This window comes from Etheostoma spectabile, chromosome 15, assembly GCF_008692095.1.
Source record: "Etheostoma spectabile isolate EspeVRDwgs_2016 chromosome 15, UIUC_Espe_1.0, whole genome shotgun sequence".
NCBI lineage: Eukaryota > Metazoa > Chordata > Actinopteri > Perciformes > Percidae > Etheostoma > Etheostoma spectabile.
Genome location: NC_045747.1, coordinates 27,353,957 through 27,371,420, shown reverse-complemented (window position 1 = coordinate 27,371,420; position 17,464 = coordinate 27,353,957). Strand labels below are relative to the sequence as shown.

Genomic DNA, 17,464 nt, shown 5'->3' with positions numbered 1-17,464 from the left:
GATAGATAGATAGATAGATAGACAGATAGACAGATAGACAGATAGATAGATAGATGAATGACCTAATAAACACACACACAAATAAACGTACAGAGGAGTAGAGAGAGTCTCCTCATGTGCGTCTCTCACTTCCATCCGCCCAGCAGGGGAGGTGAGCTTAGTGTCACCCAGTGGGTGCTGAGATGCTAGTGTGATGGGGATGAATGAGGTGTGTTTTGTGAGCAGCAGGAGGAGAAAGCAAACTCTGTTGACTCTGGCTTTGATTTATTCCTCGACTTGCAGCGAGGAAGCCTGTCCGTCCTCCCTGCAGATGTGTCCCTTGACAACATGCAGGAGTGTCTGTTCTGTGGATTAGAGCTGTAATACTGCTGGAAACTGCTTTAAGGATATTGCATGATCGATTTAGCGGCCATTTTACAGCTGCGTCAGACAGTTTGTTATGTGGAAGTACTCCCTTGTTCTCACTGTGGATCACACACTGAGGCTGGAACAGAATTTGGCTATAAATAGGTTGATCAACAGATACAGTGTGAACAATGCCCAACTCTTATAGAAGACATAGGTACAAAATATTTTATTTTATTTTATTTAAACAAAGGACACATTGACTATAAAGTCCATAAATTGTAAAAAAAAATATAGAAAAAAAGATGGATGACGCATCTCCACTTTCTCCCACTGTACAAACTGAAGCCAAAATCTCCCAGATAGGGGCGCGGCCATTTTGTAATTTTGGACCCAGAGTCTGTACAGTAGGGATTGGGCGGTGGAGCCACAGTATCAAAGTCCCGCCCATACAACCTCACTGCCTGACCAATCGCTAGTCAATCACTGCTGTCAATCATGATGTTTCCGCCCGTTATAATAGCATCAACTAAATGGAGCGTCAGCGTCAGTTCTGGCGGGCCAAGGAGTCAAGGCGCTGCTTTCGCTATTGGCCATCAACACGGTCTCATCAGCTGAGCTCCAACAGCTGATCGGCATCAGTGCATCAGCTGGTCAACTCCCCTTGCTGCTAAATGGCTACACTCAAACAAAGCTGCTTTAGTTTGCTCCTAACTGCTTGCTGTTCACATCTATGTTACCCACCTCCTCCCCTGCTCCTCGTGTATAATGTGGCATTTGCTTCTATGTCATCGTTGCTGCTCTGTTCATATGGGGGAATAGTTTACCTCTCCCAGCCTTAAACTGTGTGAGCGTCCCCTTATGCTGCTCCTGCTGTCCCCAATGCTGCTTGATTAATGAAAACATTCTTGGCAAATGCCAAGGAATGCCAAGACTTTCACCTCTAGCGGCACAATATGAATGCCCCCCCGGCAGGCCCTCCTAATCATGGCCCCAAATCAAAAATCAGAAAACCCACAAAATAGAACCGGAGTCCTATTCCATTATTCCTAACTGGGGTATTCAGGCGACCAGGCCTGCTTTGAACACTCATTTTTTCACTGCTCCGCCAAATTGACTTTGTAAATTATTTATAACATTTCTTAAAGTTTTTCATTGTATGCGTTGTTTCTTGACTTAATAGACCTGACAGACCTAATAAAAAAACGTATCAGAAATATTAACTCTTAAATTGACCAGAACTACCAAAAATGACAGGAACCATCTTAGTGAAAAAATTATTTGAGGTTTACTTTGTTTTTGTTAGTTCCCAACCGCTGACATGGAGGGGGCGGGGCTTATGACCTATACTGCAGCCAGCCACCTGTTTGGTTTTGTCCTAACCAGTTAGAAGTGAGTAATGTACCTGTACTGCTGGCATCAGCATGGAATCTGTGGTACCTGTGAAGCATGTTTTTTCATATTCATGTCAATTTATAATTTGGTATTTTTGTAAATCATGTAATCTTGTAAATCTGACGGGTTGTTTCTCTTAGGCTACATCCACTCTATGTTTTTGTTTAAAAATCAATGTTTTTTGCAACGTTTACAACTTCTGAGGCTCTAAAATCAAGATAAATGGAAACACCGCTGCCCCTGTTTAGGTGAAAGTGTAGAAGGGCAGAAACTGAGACATTTAGAAACAACGGCACACATCAGTCAGTGTTATCGGTTAGGTAAGCTTACATACCTTTCAGTAACAGTTCCACCTCATTGTTGGTCTAATATAAATAAATCCCTGCTCTTATTTTTCACAATTGTTGTTCTTTCTCCAAATTATTTAATTTTCACCCACAGAATACTCTCGCATTGCCAGACCTTCCTCCACAGCACTGCACAGGAAGGTCTGGCTAGTTCACACAATATTCAGGGATTGGGGCACCGAGCAGAGCAGCCTCTGCTAAATAGCCTCCGGAAGGAACTTGTTTTGGTGGAACGTGTAGGTTCAAAAGTTGCTTTAGTCGTGCAACAGAAATCTCTGATTGGACAGGTAGTTTAGCGAGTTGTTTGGATTTACCCTGCAGAGATCTGAGGACCAGGTAACCATAGTCCTCCTTAGAACGCCAACACAAAGAAAGAGGAAGGTAATGGACATCCGAAAATAGTGAAATCTGGCGGAACTACAGTCAGAACGAGAGCAATCCTGGAAGTTGAACGTAGTGGATATGCACAAGACCAGTGTATGTGAAAAATCATGTGGAATGTGTTGTCAGACGTGTTATTATGAACAGATAATAATTCTTCTACAGTGCTAAAATGCTTGTGTGGACCATTATCAACCCATTAATATCAAGTTGGATAGACAAAATATTGAAAGCTATTATCTCAGTGTACCAAATATACTGGTAATTGAGTTTATCTATCTCTGAACTGCAGTTTTAGGTCAACTGTCTTTACGTAAATTAAATCATAAAACATTGCGTATATGAAATTATCGGTGTCATATCAATACAAATCATTTAAAGTTTAATTACAGTACATTTTCAGTGTGTTTGTAATCGAAGCAGAGCCGGAGAGTGGAACAGAGCAGTACAGTAGTCTTTACACCTGGGAGTTCCACCTGGATCCCCCCATTACTTTCCCTGTAATACATCCACCTGATCTGGCCGCTGCACTACCTTTTTTCAGGAACCATGGTTACACACTGTTTTGTTTACCACTGGACGCTCCGAGGAAAAGAGAAGCTCATTTAGCGACTGGCTGGCTCGGCGACACGATGACCCATTGAGTGCTTTTGCAGAAGTAGTTTGGATGGCTCAGCTAGCAGAACCCCCCACCCCCACCCCTCTCGCCCATCTGTTAAGACAGTTTATTTGTTGTCTGCTTTTATTGCGGTTCATAAGGTGATGATGAAATGGTGGCACCTTTTTAGAAAAAAACTGCAATATACAAAATGGGACAGGGAGCAGTATGAAGTCCAGCCCAGAGCTTTTAACAGTTTCATTCTGCTGACCTTTCTCAACAGAACAATAACTTGGTGCTGCTGGCCTCCTAACAATCATATCTTCTATTGGTTATATTGGTTATATACAGTTTGATTCAACACTTTTTTAATGCGCTTTAACAGTGTGCTAGTAGCCCCAAAATCTGGGGCAGATTTAAAGATTTGGGGATCCTGCGTAGGTATTCCCTATGGCAGTGTTTTTTCAAATGGGGGTATGCATACCCCTAGGGGTACTTTGGAGTACTGCAAGGGGTATGTGTGCGTGTTAAAAGGATTTTTAATCCTCTGAGGACAAAAGATGCACCGGCAGGTTCAAGAAATGTTGGACAACACTACCACTCAAAAAGCAATATTACAAAATGTTGTTTTAGACATTTTTTTACTATTTTATTCCTATATTACGCTACTTTTGTAAACCCAAGGCTTTTTGAAACTAATTTCCAGCACCAAAACAATTGTCTTTTTTAAGACATATTTCCGCATTAGGGCCAAATTATCTCTTTGAAAATTGCTCTGGAACCATATTTGGGCGTCATTTTACAAAAAGCTGAGATTCTTTTGAACATTTTCATATGAAACACATGGAGATCCGGTTATATGCAACTACCCTTAAAATGAGAATTCAAGAAGATGTCTAAAAATGCCCTTAGACCTCATCCAAAAGATAAGTATTGCATAATTTCTTTTAAAAATATACAGTCCCTGACAAAAGTCTTGTTGCTTGTGTACAAATTGACCTGAAGTGCCGCTGAAATATTTTTCTAATCAAGATTTATTACAAGAAATGGCTCTTTTAATCCCAACAGCTTTTGTAATAATGTTTCAGTGCAAAAAGAACTGTCAAAAAGTATTCTAATATTCCCAGCTTGGTAAAGCCCATTGAGTCAGTTTTTGCAAAGACATAAGTGTTGTCGCCTTGTCATATGACTTCACCTTGACTAATAATGGATCAATCAGGTCTCAGGTGTGTATAAAAAACAACCCCAGTACACTAGTCCTTCACATCAACTGCAACTAGACCTCTGCAAACTGCCTAAGATTCACCCTGAGACTAAAGTCTTGATTATCAAGAGGCTGAAGACCAGATCCACTGCTGATGTGGCAGACACCTCAATGTGTCTCAGCGTCAAGTACAGAGGATTAAAAAAACATTTGAAGACACTGGAGATGTTTTTGACAAGCCCAGGTCAGGCAGACCCCGCAAGACAACTGCTCGAGAGGACCGTTTGTTGGCTCGAAAATCCAAGGCCAGCCCATTTTCCACTACAGCAGAGCTCCACCAGACCTGGTCCCCTGAAGTCCCTGTGTCAACCAGAACGGTTTGTCGGATTCTGTCTCGAAATGGCCTCCATGGTCAAATCAGTGCCCAGAAGCCGCACTAAACAAAAGACATTTGAAAAACCTGTGGCATTTGCCAAGGCCCACACCTGCTAAAAGGATGGACGCTGAAGAAGTGGAAGAAAGTGGTTTTTCAGATTATCTTCTGTGAATTACACCCAGTCGCCGCAAATATTTCAGGAGACCTACTGGAGCCCGCATGGATCCAGATTCACCCAGAAAACAGTGAATGTGGTGGCGGAAAAATCATGGTCTGGGGTTACATCCAGTATGGGGGTGTGCGAGAGATCTGCAGGGAAGGCAACATCAAATACCAGAAATCTTAGCTACCTCTTATATTCCCAACCAAAAGATGCCAAATTCTCCAGCAGGATGGTGCTCCATTGCATACTTCCTCTCCACTTCAAGTCCTCAAGCGCGAAGATCAAGATGCTCCAGGATTGGCCGGCCCAGTCACCAGACATGAACCTCATTGAGCATATGTGGGGTAGGATGAAAGAGGAAGCTGGAAGACCAAACCAAAGAATATTGATGAACTCTGGAGGCATGCAAGACTGCTTTCCTAGCTATTCCTGATGACTTCATCAATACATTGTATGAATCCTTGCCAAACCACATGGATGCAGTCCTTCAAGCTCATGGAAAGCACCACTATTTAATTTGCTGACATATTTTAGTATTTGTAGTAAATTTGTTCAATTTGTGTATAGGCGACAAAACTTTGTTCTTGCCTAAATTTGACCTTTCTGTCTTGTTTAAATAATTTAAAATTTTTTTGTGAAACTAATTTATTTCAGTGCATTGAACATCATTTGGGAGGGTTTTAGCTTTTCATATGAGCTATTTCTTACACCAATTGATTAATTAAAAGTCAGGTTAATAGCAGGTGTTTCTACAAAATAGATAAGCAACAAGACTTTTGTCAGGGACTGTACTGTAATAATGGATGGATTTATTGAATTTATTGATTCTATACATTTAAAATAGCATTAAAGTGTTTTTCAGTTACAAGGTTGCTGTTCAGGAAGTCAGACACTGTAATGTACCTCTTTAATTGCATTAGTGAAAAAAGGTTAGGAGCCACTGCCCTATGGTATTAGGGTTATTGCTCTCCAATTGCAATCATGTACTTTGGTTTTTGCTCTGCTTCCCTGACATTAACTGCTCACTGGACCAGTGGGGGAGGTGATTTGGTACATTTACAACATGTATGTACTATTTTGAGGTAATTACAATCTAATGTATAGTTCTCAACTCTGGCAGTTGATTTCAGTGCAGAAAGCTCTAATAACCCCACTGTACTGCTCAGCAGCAATCTGCAGACAGATCCAGTTTGGAGATTAGCTAGGAGCATTTAGCCATCAAACAGACAGATACAGGAGTTGGTGGAGATTAATAATGTTGCTTTGTGTCCGCTAGCTGAATAACTGGGCAACTGTGTGCTATCATGTTCACCAAACATGTTTAAAAGGTACCAGTACAGTATGTCAATGTTGTGGTTACAAGCTGCCAGAACCCCCTGACTGACCACTGCTTTAACTAGAGCTTTGAATGCATGACATTCACTTGTAATTTAGTACTTTATTGAGATTGCTTAGTTCATTCTTATCTTTGGAAACAACACTGACAAAACAAATCTCACCACCCGGTCCATTAGTAGCTATTCTGGAGCTTTGGATCTTATCACAAGATCAATAATCATTTCCTTCATCTTGCTCTCTCTTTCTTGAATGCAGTTTTGTTCTGTTATCGTCATTATCTTTTGTCATGGTTGGGGTAGTCTGGATTGACAAAAAAGTTAATTTCAAGGATAATTGCCTGGTGTCGCCGGATGTCTGTGGCGTAGTTAAGTCCATATTTTACAGTGGTCATTTGTTATGGCCCAACACATTCTCAAAAACTTACTCGTATGAGCGTACGAAAATGTATGCACACCAAAACGTAAGATATATGAAAACTAAGAGACCTCCTGCTGGTCACGTGACGGCAGCTACAATGGCTGGCTACAAGCTCCATAGTATTGCTTTGCCAGACCTGGCTAGTCCACACAGCATTCCAGGATGGGAGAACAACATGCTCTGGTTTATTGGTATTTCTTTAAACCAATCACAATCGTCTTGGGCAGCAGTAGTCAATGTGTTGAATACAGCAAACAAAACGTTGAATAATTATGAAATATTGTGCTTAACTTTTCATGGCTTTTTGAAGGTGAAAACAAGCTGTATGGCCACCAGTTCAAAACAGCCTAGTACGGTCACATATTCTATTCTGTATTGAGGTGTGAGGACATGTTGATATTTAAAGTAACTAACAAACTCTAAACCACATGATGTTTAGGGTCCATAGCTATTAGGGGCCCTCACAGTTGGGGGCCCCAGGCATTAGACTACCCTGCTGAATGCTAGAAAAACATGTTAGATTTGTGGTATGAAGTCATGAGGGTAATTCCAGAGAAGCCTGATGTTGGCTTTTGGATTCTGCATAATCCCACATTACCACTTTACACAGCCTCCTACCAACACATCATCACTCAGAAGCTGCTCCATCTGTCAATGCACTCTATTTCTAATTCACCCAAAGTTTATTTTCCTTAATGTCAGTTTCTCAGAAGTAGACCTTTGGAGCTGACACATACGGCACACTAGTGATGAACTGAGGTATCCAGTTCTATTTAAGAATCATTATGCAGTGTTGAATGGAAAACTCACTAAATATAGAGTCCTTTCAGTGGCTGCATGAGGTTAAAAGACCAGGTTAGGGAGTACGGTTCCCAACTGTTCCCAGATGGCCAAAACATGAATTTCCTTCAAATAACTTTAATTAATTCATATCTTTGCTTGGGGTGTGTAATTACTGACGAATACATAGTGTACCTATGGGGATATTCATTTCCTTTTGTGAATGTTCTCCTGGCAGTTCTCGCTTCCCCTTATTGGGAGTTATAGTAATTACATTTTAAAAACATATTAAAAAAAACATATTAAATGTTCTTCATCTGCCAGAAAGATCTTAGCTAATGCAAAGTAGAGCCTCCAGGCTTTTTTCTCATTTGATACATTTTTTTCCAGCAGTTGTACTCTCTTAGTTTGGGAGGCCTCACAGAGAACTGAACCACGACACTCGTGTGCGCTGTGGGGATTTTAGTCACGCTAAGGTTACACAAATGAAAAAATACATAAAGAAATCCAGTCCCCACCCCTCCCTCCCTACGCTCCTCCCCCAATATCTGGAATCTTAAATATATATATATATGTTTCTTAAAGGCTTACAAACTTTTTTAATCATTACGCGATACCATATATAGTATGTGAGGGATATAATGTGTGTGTATCAATAAAATGTTAATTTACAGCACAACTAATATTTTATTCATTATAATTTAATTGTTTGTTAACTGGGTCAGTTCTAATGTTACCATCTGAGGATTTAATAGCGGGAATATCTGCACAACAATCACTGGATCTTAATCTCATAGCAAGAAGGTGACCAGGTACCCTGAAAGTAATAGTGCTGTCTTGCTCTGTGAATTAGAAATTTGGACTTCTATTTTCGACTTCTTTGACTAATGATCGTTCTAAAGCTATCTGGTCAGTAAAATGAGTTTGTAACAGTGAGTCTAATCTGGTGAACTCAACTTCAAGGTTTTGCAGCTTCAGTGATGTAGCTTTGCGCGCGTTAGAGCAGAAAAGTATGGTTCTGCTCCTAATAAACCTTTTATCATGTCCCACAGTATCCTAGTGTCTTCTACAGAGCCAACTTTAATTTCTGCAAATATCCAGAATTCTGCAGTAAACTGATATAGGATTCATTTTTCAGTAAAGCAGTATTGAGGCACTAGGGGAAAGCATTGATTTTAACAATCGGTGCATAAAAAATCTCAATACATGTTTTTTCTCCCACCCCTAGTGGAGGAGACACATATTTAATAAGCACAGTGCCACAGCTCAGCTGATGGCAAGTTTTTACAAAGAATTTCAAACAAAAGCTGTCTGTATGAAGACTAACTGTTTGGCAAATTCTTGTCAACGTAGCTGCTGTCTGAGTAGAATCAGCGCCTTCTCTGTAGCAGAGTAAGCTACCTGCAGCATGTGTTCCCCCTGCGACGCACGTCATATAGAATGGTTACATGACTACGGTCACATGACTGAATTGCCTCCGTGCAGCAGAAAATACGGTTGTGTGTGTGGTTTTTGGAGTATTTGGAAACCAACCTATGAATTAGCGCTGAATTCACGCAACACACGGAAGTCATACGCACTAATACACACTAATATATACACAATTTATACATACTCTAAACAGGAGCAATATAGAGGCATGAGTGCAATGAAGCGTTCAATAAAAAATATTTAAATGTGGAGCATAGTGCAAAGGATACTGGGATAAATAGTATTACGCTATTATATCACAACTATCTTTTTTTATAAGTCACACACCAATCACAGCTATTCTCAAGGCGGTCCATTTAAATCTGACTTCCTCCTTACTGATCCCTGCCACACCCATGCTGCCTTGCTTAGCCTCCAGCACCCAGGCCTCCATCTTCCTAGTTCAGCTAACAGAAGCGATGGTGGTGCAGTGGGGGCAGTGCCACTTAAACGGCTCATTTGTAGCACAAGTAGACTTTATATTTCTTCAGTTATTGTTTTCAGATCTCTCCTAGATCTCAACATTTCTAACCGCACTTGGCGGCAGCTTCATTTCCCCGGAGAGAGAGAGAGAAAGAAAAGAGACGGAGTGACTGAGGAAACAGTCAGCTGTTACACAAACTCCTAGGCAGTTCACAACTTGTGTTTGGTGTTTTAAAACTTTCATGTGGCAGCGGTAGAGGCAGTGATGTTTCCTGTTTCCTGTACGGGACTCTCTTAGAACACACCAACACGTCTGATCTCCGGTTACATGACTGGCCACCGCAGTGTGACGTCAGTTGCGTTTCTCCAAAAGTTGAATCATTCTCAACTTCATTACAGTATTCAAGGGAAAATTAAACAAAAAAAAACAAAATTAAAATCCCAAAATTTGAAATCAAATACCTTTCTATTGAACATAGGTATATACATGCTGTATAGTATTTGTTTTGCTGTTTTTAATATATGAATTCCCTGTGCAGCGTCCTTGGGTGCCAAGAAAGGCGCCTTTAAATAAAATTTATTATTATTATTATTATTATACAAATTGTGGAATATTCTAATCTGGGTCTGTCCAGCTCTGGGCCTACACTTGTGTACCGATTCGTGTTTTCTGCATTGCACTCTCTGTTCCAGATAGCAGTATAAATGTGTTTCCATTTGTTGCAAGGTTAAATCTATGACAAGAGTGTTCCTGACTGAATTTCCTTTAGGTATGTGGATGTCTTGAAAAATGATAAAACTTATTAGGATAGAAGTTAGAGATAAATCTTTCCTGAACCACTGTCTTTCTCACCCTTCTACTTTTCCTCATTTGTGCTGGCCAACTTTCTGACACCCCCATCTCACAGTGGTATGCTCCATAATAAGGAGTGATTGCTTCCTCTAAAGGACTATTTTTGCGTGCTGTTATTTTTACCCTCCCCCCCCCTTTTTCCCCCTTTCTTTCCTCACTTACTCTTGTGTTTTTGCTGTTGTACAATTTAATTAGCTCTGACTGCACGCTCCACATTAGCCAACGATGACCAAAAAAGACATGCGGCTCTCAGGAGGTCACAGGATCTGCTGGGTTTCAAACACTGTGTGTCCCTCACCTGGGATTATCTTTGGATTCAAATAGATGTCTTGTTTTTGTATGCATATATGCCAGAGTTGTTTTTAAGTCTTTCAAGTCAGACTTGCAAATCAAAAAGTTTTTTTCCCAGTCCATTAACCCTCATGTTGTCCTCGGGTCATTTTAAAAGTTTCTATATCAGACATTTAGGTTTCTTTCAACCAAATTGCCCCAAAATATAATGGATGGTTCCATACAGCCCCTTTACAAGTGAAATGTCGGACTGGGATCAGTACTTTCGTTAAATTCTGTTGTGTTTTTTTATTATTCAATTTTATAGCATTTTAAAAAAACAGTATCCTGACACAATGTTGACCAAACTCTACCTCTGGTCTTAACTATTAGTCAAAATAATTCACAATTTCAAATGCAAACTCCAAAATTAGGTATCATTTTATATAAATGAGGTTTATTTACCAGGAATTAAAAACAACAATAAGGGTAAAACTCTGGTAATAAGTTGGTGTAAGGGGTGCATCTATTGGTGGTAGTAGGGAAGAAAGTGTCAAACATGTTGAAATAAGTGACTAAAAAACTGTCCAGTTTTAATTTTGATACGAGAAATACATTAGCACAAAGGTCAAAATCACGCCAAATAAACACATTTAGCGGAATTGATTTCATCACAAAATCTTCACATAGCAGGCAGCCGCCCTCTCCGATGTCTCAAAAACATATTAATGGTAATCTTAAATAAAACAACAACAAAAAAGATCTCTTTTAATAATTTCAATCAAGAACCAGTACATAAATAAGGCATTAGTGTGTCAGAATAATATTCATGGCTGCAGGCGGGAAACTAAGCGATATACTGAAGAGAAGGAGAACTGTTGACATTTATAGACTCGTCAGTTTTTCTCTATTGTATTTCTGCCAACAGCTGCAACTCAAAGTGTGCATTTTATGGAGACGCTGCGCACATCCTGATTATTTAAATATCATGACAAAACTTTGCATACAATTGCAGTTTTGAATGTGTATGGCTCACCAAGTCAAGTCTGCTCAGGTTTTTGCCATTTGCCAAGTGTAAAGTGAAGGCATTTAAGTCTCAATTAATGGCAGAGTTGGTAACTATTTAATTTATTTCCAATCTACACTTAGATATGCTGTAATCCTGTTAAAAGGCCCACCAATCAATGTCTCGCAGTCCACCTGGACTTAACAATCAATCCCTGAAAGGCCCAAGCAGGCCTGCCTTGATCCATAGTCTGAATCAGCAACGTTCCACTTCCGGGATTGCTCCGGTGCCGGCAGAAATTTCACCGGATGTCCGTTAGCTTTCTCTTTCCTAGTGTTGGCGATCTAACCTCCGGTGGATTTCTGAGGACTATGGTGAACTGCTCCTCAGATCTCTGCAGGGTAACTCCAGACAGCTAGCTAGACTATCTGTCCAATCAGTTTTCTGTTGCACGACTAAAACTACTTTTGTCAGTCAGACACATCAGGAGCAAATTAACTTTGTTTGAGACCTGTTTCTGTCTTCAGACCAAACTCTCACAAGATCAAAACTGGCCAATGCAACCAACCAAAAATCCTATTAGCATTTCATTTACATAAATAAAGACATCTGCACCATAACTTGATGCAGAAAAGGCACAAATCGTTGCAGTAAAATTCACCAGAATGCAGGAAATGAAGTGTTTCATATGCCCAAAATTTGAATTTTGTTTAGAAGTGGAGATCTCATCTCCCCCATGTTGAACCCAAAGTTACACCCTTGAGCTTTGTAAATATCTAACATCAGTATTACTATAGAAAATATTAATAAGTTATACAAATATAACTTTTTATCCATCCACATGACAGTCACTACACGTTCAAAAGAGGCCACGCCCCTTTAGGAGACAGGAAGTGTGTACCATTTCATACCATTGGCATCTTTAGTATAGAGGAACTTTTGAACTTTTGACATGATTGTGCAGAAATGAATAAATTGTTTATTTGCAGTACTATGTTAAAATCCCATCCACGTGTGGACTTACAGACATTTGCATGGCTATATTTAATGTTGCTGCTTAGCGACCATGTACCTGGGCAGCACTGCAGTAACCTCATTAGCACTGTGTCACTGGGTTCCATTACTGTGTACCACGGCCTCAGCAAGCTTACTTTTTATGCTACTGGAAACACGGTAAAGTCAAGAGGGCTTAGATAGATTTGTCCTTAGTGGTTTTATGCTGTGACCTTATTAGTAAGAGATAAGATGTCCTGTGGTTCTGGCTGTTGCCTGCTAATAGCTTTGGGTCATAATAAAACCATTTCCACTGAGTACAGTTACATGAACAGTAGTATCTCTGCGTTGAGTCGGACCCTGGTTTGGATCATATTTGGGTTGTAGAGTTTACATGGTGCATTGAAAAACCTGGTTATTCCGTTTCCAGGTCTGTGACGGTTTGTCTGTTATTGGGTTGGGGTTATTTGCCACTGGTGGAATGAAACTAAATACATTTACTCAAGTACTGTACTTAAGTCCAAATGTTGAGGTACTTGTACTTTACTTGAGTCTTTTCTTTTCACGCCACTTTCTACTGCTACTCCGCTACATTTCAGAGAGAAATATTGTACTTTTTACTCCATTGCATTCATCTGACAGCTTTTATTACTTTACCCATTAAGATGTTTGCACACAAAATGCATGTCGTACATCAAATTTGATGTTTCATTATAAATGAAACCAGCTAACAATATCCAAGTCTACAAATCCAGCTGAAATGATGAGACCATTAAACACACAACTGTTTGGGTCCTTTCCTTTTCTAAAATGATTTATAAAGTTTTACTTAAGTAACAATTTCAATGCAGGACTTTTACTTGTAACAGACTATTTTTACAGTGTGGTATTAGTACTTTTACTTACATAAGTAAAAGATCTGAATACTTCAATACTTCCACTACTGATTGCTGTACTGACTACACTAGTCAAGTCCACTTTTTTGTTAATTCTGCAATATGTGCCAGACATACAAAGCTATTGAAAACCAGTTTCTCTTTGATCCACGACAATATAGAAGACAAGAAATATATACAAATAAGGTTAAAAAAGTTATATATAAAATAAAAAATAAAAATGATAAGTAATGTATACTGAAAAAAGATAAGTAATATGTACAGATAAGATAAAGAAAGATAAGTTATACATGCGAAATGTGCAATATAAAGGAAGAGTTACTGAGCAACTTCTTTTATGAGGTGGCCAGTGATGATCCAGAGTTCTTGGAGTGTTAACTACTCGTTGAGGATGAGGATGGATCCACTTCAGGTCACGCCTGTTGGATTCTACCCAGTTCAAGGGAATTTCTTTCTTGTTTTGTTATTTTCTATCTCGTAGTAGACTAGCCAGTGAAAGCATAATCAATGTATTTTTTTGTTTTGTTTTTGATCACCACCTTGCTTTGCTTTAATGAACTGGTTCCTGCCACTCAGTCTCTTGGTCTATAGGATCTACTCAGTCCAAGGGTACCACTGTGTGAGCTGAACAGTTCCAGCGTAGCAATCAGGAGTTTAATAACTTTCCGCAGTAACGCAGTAACAGCCCCCTCACTTCCAGCCTCCACGTTTCCTCCGCCGGTCTGGGGAATGACTGCCAATCTCCGGGCCTAAATCTAATGCTGCTGTGATGCGGGTCCCTGCCCGCTTTCTCAAGGGCTTTGTGGAGCTATGGTTGTGGAGCTGGTGTGGTCTGCTAACTCTCAGCCCCCGGCTGCAGAGTGTCATCAGATGTTCCATTATCCTCTATGTGTTCCCAAAGTACCAGCTGTCAGACCAGATAGCTCACTGCGTGTGTACATGCTTACCCAAATATAGTAAAAGTGGTAACACGGATACTTTAAAGGCCTCAATATGCTTCAAACCAACATACTTTTTAATCATGGTGACTTATTGGCAGAGATGGGGAATCAAGTTTGAGAATCTGATTCAAAACGCACTTAGGTCGCACACACAAACTTCTGTTTGATAAAGTTTATTTTATACATGTTAAAAGATGAATAATAACGTGGATATTTCAGTACAAGCACAAAAAAAACGGATTTCCATGTTCAAAAAGGATTAAGAAGTTAAAAAAAATAATTCTGGCCCTACCCCCTTTTTCTACTTTTTTACTGTACAAACAATTTAATTCTTCACTTATTTATACATGAACACGTACACATCCATGCACATACACCTATTTACAGGCACATATACACATGTATACTCATATACACATTCATACACACATACATATATACACATTCTTTTTTTCCAGCTATCACCTACTATCCATGTCCATGTTTCATCTGTCAGATATGTCAATATGAATTATAACCCACCCAAAGTAGACCAAATATTCAACTCCAAACTAGACATAATATTCAACTTGACTTGAGACTCGTCCTCAAAGGACTTAAGACTCGATTGGAGATGCCTGCTGCGTGAACAATCTTTAGGAAAATTCTAATAAAGGTTATTCCCCTCCATGCGTAACCTATATCCCAAATTCTTTTTACAGAAGGTGCTGGTCAGAGGACACATACTAAGAATAAAAAAATGAATCACACATTAATTTGAATGGCAACAGACTGTATTTATATAGCGCTTAGTCTATTCAACACGCTTTTACCCAATACAGGAACTTATTGCTACACTGGTGGCCGAGGCTGTGATACAAGGTGCCACTTGCTCATTAGGTAAACATTTACAAACATATATTCTATTTGGTGTTCAGTATTTTCCCCAAGTACACTTCAACATGCAAATGCAGTGCCAGGGATTGAACCGCCAACCCTTCCTTTTGGTAGGCAATTGCTCTACCACCTGAGCCCCAGCTTTGGCTTTAAAAATTTCAGACAACGCCCAAACAATATTATTATTGCTGAATGCAAACTATGTAGACTGACTCTAGCTCAAAGACTTGAGACTTGACTTGTGAAGACTTGTGAGCCTGTCTTCTATTAGTGACACCGCCATGATTGAAAGGGTATGTGAGCAGTGTGATCCAGGTAATTGGGGGCTCAATGTGTACAGTGACATATGCGATGTGTAACTAAATAGTTTCATCAATGTTTAGCCTTCTATGCTAGTTATGTTGGAGAGTGAGTGTTTTCCCCTTCCTTATTCTGCTTTTAATTATAAAGTGGTGAGTGATTGCACAGAGATACAGTACCTGCCATAGAGCTGGGGCGTGAAAAAATGCCAATGCACTGACTGACGGGCTTTGCTTGACAACTCAGGAAAGTCACTAGCATCGTCCAACCACGGAGCTCTTCCATTAGGCTGGATTTAGGGTTTCTTTGAGAGGTTGGTTGTGTGGATCAAAGGAAGTACTTTCCAGGACAAAGCCTGACATCCTGCACATGGCTCACACTCTAGATGTCAGGCTTTTGTCCCTCACCTCCTGCTCTCTTTGTGTTACTCTTCCAAAACTTTTTTCACTACAGGAAACAATAAACTTTGAGTGAAAAGCTACACGCCAAAAATGGCAAGTTTTGAAGAAAATTTGGATCGTGCAACAAGGCAGGCCATTTTTGTTCTTTCAGGGAATGATTGTAAAGATTGACAAAGAATACGTAAACGACATTTCCTCTCTGACTGGGACGGTTTTAGACCCTTTGGTGGGATTGCTTTGGACAAAGTACACACGGAGATACACTGATAAGAGTAGTTGGCGCTTAACCATGTATCCAGATAGTTTAAATAGCTCATGTTACTGTATTGTGTGAACAGTTAACTTCATTTAATGAAGTATGTTTTCTTTTGCGGGGGTGGGTCCAAAACAAGTTCCTTCCCAAGACTATTTTGCAGAGCCACCATTGCTGCATATTTTCTAAATAAAATAGACCATGCTCACGGCGGATCATATCTCCCTGCACTACACCTTGAAAACACATCACAGAGTTGTTTTCCCTTCACTCTTCTGGATGGAAACAAACTGTTGATGGTTTTGTGGTTCTATTCTATGCAAATTTTCGAGATCTCGTGGGTCCTCGTGACTTCAGCTGTCAGTCATGGCCGCAGCCGTTCTGCAACAAATCCGGACCTGGTGGGTGTTGACGGACGGCGGAGCACAGAGAAAGACGATTGGTTTAAATAAATGCAAGTGGTTTTTTTTCTCCTATCTGAGAATGCATCTGTGCTGTAGCCAGACCTTACTCCACAGCGCTGTGGAGGTAGAGCTAGGAATGCGAGACTACTGTACTCACATAAACAAACATGTCTGATCAAAGGGGGCATTTGTTGGTCCTCCTGTCCTTGCAAGTGAAGCGGTTCATGGGAAATAGCGGTTTGTTTAAGTTCCATACAAAATGCTTAATGCTAATGCACTGCACAGGAAATGTTTTTTTCCCACTGGCTGTCTGTTTATGACTACAGATGGGATGTATTCAGACACAAGTATCCTTGCCCTGTAAGTGTAACCCACATGACTTTGGGCTAATGGAATTAACATACATAAATATTATTATTGTTATTATTATAATGTTTGAATTAAATCACTAAATGCATGCATGTAGACAAGTTGCTAGAAAATGCATGTAGGTATGTGGGTTTGAGTAAGTGTCCAATCACAGTGAGCAAACTGAGTGATTGACATGTCTGTTTAAGCCAATCAGGCGTAGTTACAAATAATAACACAGCCTACCTGTCTGAGCTAAAAAGTGAGTTACGGGAGAGAGACGAGCATGACGGAAAAAAAACAGGAGGTTACGGAGAAACCCTGCCGTTGTTATTGTCAAAAGATTGAGAAGTGAAGTATATTAGTGTTAGTGGTCGCGGACATAGTTGACGGTGCTTTAGTTGACGGGTCATTGCATCCGCGGGGCCTCAGTGGAACTTGACTGTCTCGTTATTGAACCTGTTGAACACTGGAATCGCGCCAGGAGTTTCCTCCGTGTTATTTATCTTCAACTAGTTCGACAAGTAAGGTAAAAACACCTACTTTAAGTTAAGATACATTTATCAAGTGTTGTTTGATGTATTTTTTCCGTGAAAGAGTGTATATATGTTTAGTAAGTTTATTTTTATTTGATTATTGATTCAGTGAGATTGTAATTTGTTATTAACATGGTACTTTTGTATATT

The 17,464-nt window shown here is 39.9% G+C and overlaps 1 protein-coding gene and 1 long non-coding RNA gene across 3 annotated transcripts in view; both read left to right on the top strand.

Annotated features, from left to right (window-relative positions):
- The window catches only part of adamtsl3 (ADAMTS-like 3), a 238,953-nt gene that overhangs the window by 71,073 nt on the left and 150,416 nt on the right, over positions 1-17,464 (top strand). The gene's annotated exons all lie outside the window — the stretch shown is intronic.
- The window catches only part of LOC116702907 (uncharacterized), a 3,682-nt gene continuing 3,146 nt past the window's right edge, over positions 16,929-17,464 (top strand). Inside the window, exon 1 of the long non-coding RNA XR_004335289.1 lies at positions 16,929-16,939. This is a non-coding gene — a long non-coding RNA (uncharacterized LOC116702907). The remainder of the gene's footprint in view (positions 16,940-17,464) is intronic.